The sequence below is a fragment of the Oncorhynchus nerka genome, linkage group LG22 (genome assembly GCF_034236695.1).
Source record: "Oncorhynchus nerka isolate Pitt River linkage group LG22, Oner_Uvic_2.0, whole genome shotgun sequence".
Classification (NCBI taxonomy): Eukaryota; Metazoa; Chordata; class Actinopteri; order Salmoniformes; family Salmonidae; genus Oncorhynchus; species Oncorhynchus nerka.
This window is the reverse complement of record NC_088417.1, coordinates 39,107,989-39,112,490: the sequence shown is the minus strand read 5'-3', so window position 1 is coordinate 39,112,490 and position 4,502 is coordinate 39,107,989. Positions and strand designations below refer to the sequence as shown.

The 4,502-nt window shown below is 42.8% G+C and overlaps 1 long non-coding RNA gene across 1 annotated transcript; it reads right to left on the bottom strand.

The window, feature by feature from the left end:
* Positions 1–1,752: 1,752 nt before the first annotated feature.
* Positions 1,753–4,200, bottom strand: LOC115104605 (uncharacterized). The gene is made up of 2 exons (XR_003859774.2): positions 3,163–4,200; positions 1,753–2,699 (listed from the first exon to the last, which is right to left on the bottom strand). It is a non-coding gene; the product is annotated as an uncharacterized LOC115104605 (long non-coding RNA).
* Positions 4,201–4,502: the final 302 nt, after the last annotated feature.

Here is a 4,502-nt window from a genome sequence, read left to right as displayed (position 1 = left end):
TTGGAGGGATATCAACTTATGAAAAGAGATATTACATTTTCCATACAGGTTTGTGATGGACTGCTGAGGTGAAAGAGTGTCATGAGGAGACTGAGAGAGGCGCTTTTCTATTGCCCACATGTCAAGTCAACTGACGAAATGAGCCTCACTGATTGTCACGCCCTGACCATAGAGAGCGTTTTATTCTCTATTTGATACACTGACGATTTTGCAGGTTTTCCAACTTACAAAGCATGTAGAGGTCTGTAATTTGTATCATAGGTACACTTCAACTGTGAGAGGCCGAATCTAAAACAAAAAATCACATGGTATGATTTTTAAGTAATTAATTTGCATTTTATTGCATGACATAAGTACTTGATACATCAGAAAAGCAGAACTTAGTTTGCAATTACAGAGATCATAAGATTCCTGTAGTTCTTGTCCAGGTTTGCACACACTGCAGCAGAGATTTTGGCCCCCTCCTCCATACAGACCTTCTCCAGATCCTTCAGGGCTGTCACTGGGCAATACGGACTTTCAGCTCCCTCCAAAGATTGTCTATTGGGTTCAGGTCTAGAGAATGGCTAGGCCACTCCAGGACCTTGAGATGCTTCTTACGGAGCCACTCCTTAGTGGCCCTGGCTGTGTCATTGTCATGCTGAAAGACCCAGCAATGCTCTTACTGAGGGAAGGAGGTTGTTGGCCAAGATCTCGCGATACATGGCCCCATCCATCCTCCCCTCAATACGGTGCAGTTGTCCTGTCCCCTTTGCAGAAAAGCATCCACAAAGAATGTTTCCACCTCCATGCTTCACGGTTGGGATGGTGTTCTTGGGGTTGTACTCATCCTTCTTCTTTCTCCAAACACGGCGAGTGGAGTTTAGACCGAAAAGCTCTATATTTGTCTCGTCAGACCACATGACCTTCTCCCATTCCTCCTCTGGATCATCCAGATGGTCATTGGCAAACTTCAGACGGGCCTGGACATGCACTGACATGCAGGAGGGCTTCTTAAAGAAAAACAGGTCTGTGAGAGCCGGAATTCTTACTGGTTGGTAGGTGGTCAAATACTTATGTCATGCAATAAAATGAAAATTAATTACTTAAAAATCATACAATGTGATTTTCTGGATTTTTTGTTTTAGATTCCGTCTCTCACAGTTGAAGTGTACCTATGATAAAAATTACAGACCTCTACATGCTTTGTAAGTAGGAAAACCTGCAAAATCGGCAGTGTATCAAATACTTGTTCTCCCCACGGTATAGTTGCCTGCGAGCACTATAGTAGCGTCACGTTTCGTTTTGCGATTTATTGTTTTGTTTTGCAATTGGCCCTCGGCCCCTTTGGCCTTCATGTGGACTATGTTTCACCTAGTAATAAAAATATGTGGAACCCAGATCACGCTGCCCTTTGGTCCAGTTATTATGACGAGCGTGACACAGAGACTGTGGAACTTCCTTTATCTATGCGTCCCAGGACATGATTGGCAAGACATAGAGACCTGAGGGTCTAATCCCACGAGCTCACTTGGTACCAGTGACACAGCCTTTTCCTGTCCAACGTGCTGCTTCTCACCCTCCTTTGTTAAAACATGCCTCTCCTGTGTCTGGAGGTGCTGTTAGGGAGCAAAGTCTAAAGGGAAGACAGAGTGACAGGTTCACCTAAAAGCAAACTTCCATATTATTCTGTTCTTAATTTAGATGTATTTCCCCTTGTAAAGAGTTGAGACCAGGCTTTATGGAGTCTTACATTTTCATTTATTTCTCAGATTTTTCAGTTCATTTCCTTTTAACAAAACACATTCCAGTCTCATGTATTCTTTTTGGTTTACATATTAACATGATTTCTTGTATGGTTACACTTCTTCAGAACCCAACACTTCAGGGAGAGGCTTGTCCAGCTGGCTATGGAGTGCAGAAAGGACCCGACTGTTCTCTTGAAGGAGCCAGAGTTACAGCTCCCCAAACCCAATATCCCTGCCAACATTGCCACAGCGCCAAAGCCTGCTAAAACAGCTGCCATTACCCAATACCAGATGAGATTCACCAGCTGAAGAACATTCTGGAGCCTGTCTGGAACATTCAGTTAACACAACATCCATATTCAGTTAGACTGATGTTGTAGTATAATATAGAATGCCTAGCATGCTCACAACTGCACTGTGGTATAGATTTTTCTTGCTCTTGCACATATGTATATAATTGTGTACTAACAAGTTACTAAATGATTCCAGCTGCATTAAAAACCAATAAAGTGTTGACTTCAACTTCTGGATCAAGTCATTGTGATATTCATGAAATGTATTTGAATAAACAAGCTACAATGTTACTGCTAAAACTATTGATGCAGGGAGTTGGTGTATCATTTAAACTTTAAGTTGTTGGCAAGTAAACATATTTCAATAACACAGTAGAATAGTTTGTCCAAGTAGAAATGGCTTGTATTCAAGATGTTTATTTGCTCTGCAGACTGAGGTGAGTTTACACAGTGGTATGCAGGAACAGTTATGGCAATGTATGACAAACTGTATATACAGTAGAATACAAATATACTGCTAACTCCTATAATAAATACTACAGTTCTACAAAGGGAATACTTGCATTTGGTGTGTATGGGTGGTGCAGTGAGGTGTCACTTTGTTACAAGGGGAGATTGTTGTTATGGGACATTTCACATCTCTTCAGTCATCAATTTCTTTGTATCCAAGCGGCATTGTCTGTGAGAGAAAGAAAAAAAACCTCTATTAGACATTCATTGTCGTTCGTTGTGTACTGTTTGTATTCCTACTGTAGCAGCATGATGTAGAATATGAGACATCTCACAGACATACGTTAGCTAGCAACAAAACACAAGTATAGTTACTCAAATATGAGTCATAAAGCCAAAGTCGATCCTTTAAGCTTCGTCATCATCATCAAAGCCTTTCTCCAGTTTAGCTTCTACTGATTTGCACTGAGGCTAGCTAGGCTAGTTAGCTAGCTATAACTTTAGACTACAATACATTTTAGGTATAACAAATAAAGCTAGCTAGCTAAACGTGGCTAGCTTGGCTTGTAGTGGTACAACCAAGCCCTGTTATGGCTGAATCGATCATGAAATTGTACTGTACTGAACAACACTGCCTTGTGTAAAAAGATAACTTATATTGCTAGCTAGCTACCGACAGCAAAACAACGTACTTGTTTGTCATTTGCTCTCCTGCTGGTCCAGTTGGTCTAGGAGCTTCTGAAGAACGTCTCCAGCATCCCTCTATCCGTGTGTCGAAACTTCGATGGTCTGTCACACGTATATGATCCATGGGGTCTGCAGTGACCCTCTCCAGTAAGACCTGTCCGCGATCTAATTTGTTGCAGCACAGACATTCCTCCTTTGTCGACATGGCTGGACAGCACCCGCATAAGCACCACCAGTCGTTGTCTGACCGTGGCTCCCCAGAGTCAGGAGCAGCGGATTGCTGGTCTTGAAATTATTTTTCTCATTGTCACAACTCCTCTTCAGTGTATTCCGGCTCAAATAAATAGGGCTGCGTTTCTTATGTAAAAGAATATTCAAAAACTAAATATTCGTCCTGTAACATAACTCTCGTGTAGAAACTAATACCGCCCCCGTTTTGAAAAGCCCGCTTTCGAGGGTGGGAACGCAATTGGACAAGGAAGTAAGGGCTCCGGTCAGGCTGTAGTCGTTACCAAGCCAGGGAAAATGTGTCAAGCTAAATATCCTGCAATGTCATGGCAGATAGGCCATTGTTGAGACAAGTCAACTGGCTCTATTGAACAAGGAACAACTATATCTACCCGCTGCTAGTGTGATCATACAATTGGCAAAATATTGTAGCGACCCGCACAGACAGCTGTGTGTTATGTGCTAGGCTAGGAGGTGGTTGTGTTGTACTGACCAGTACCCGGTGTTCGCGGGGTCCGACATGTCAATCAACCTGCTATCTGCCAATCACGGGAATGCCTGGAATGTTCTGATGCCGGCCATCCTGGTGGTTGGCGGAGTGGCGTGGAGGGGGGTTGGGCATTGGAAGTTAAGACCAGGTTCAGCCTTTGTTCTCTCTCTCTTACGTCTGGGCTTCACAAGAGAAGGTCACGATTGGCTTGTGGGTTATCTGTCATCTATTTGGCGTGTGCTACGGCCCAAACAGTAGCCTGTGTAAAGTTGGTTCAATAAACCGTCAATTCGCAAACTCAAGCCTCTGTCTGGACAATTGTTCATTTATGATCTAGTCAGGTCATTACAATATAAAGGCCGAAATTATTGCTACAAAACATGACTCCATTCATTTTTACATCAGACAGCAGGCTCAATCAAACGATGACATCATTGGTTGAACTCTCCTGGGGCGAAAATGCAAAAATACCACTATAGTGCATAACTATGTCTGAAACACCTCTCACCCCAAATAGTGTTTAGCTGTGAAGTTTCCCTTGAATGACTTGCTACCCGGACAGTTTGGTCTGCCAGTCAAAAACATCTCAATCAAATCCAACTTATTTGTCACGTGCGCCGAATACAA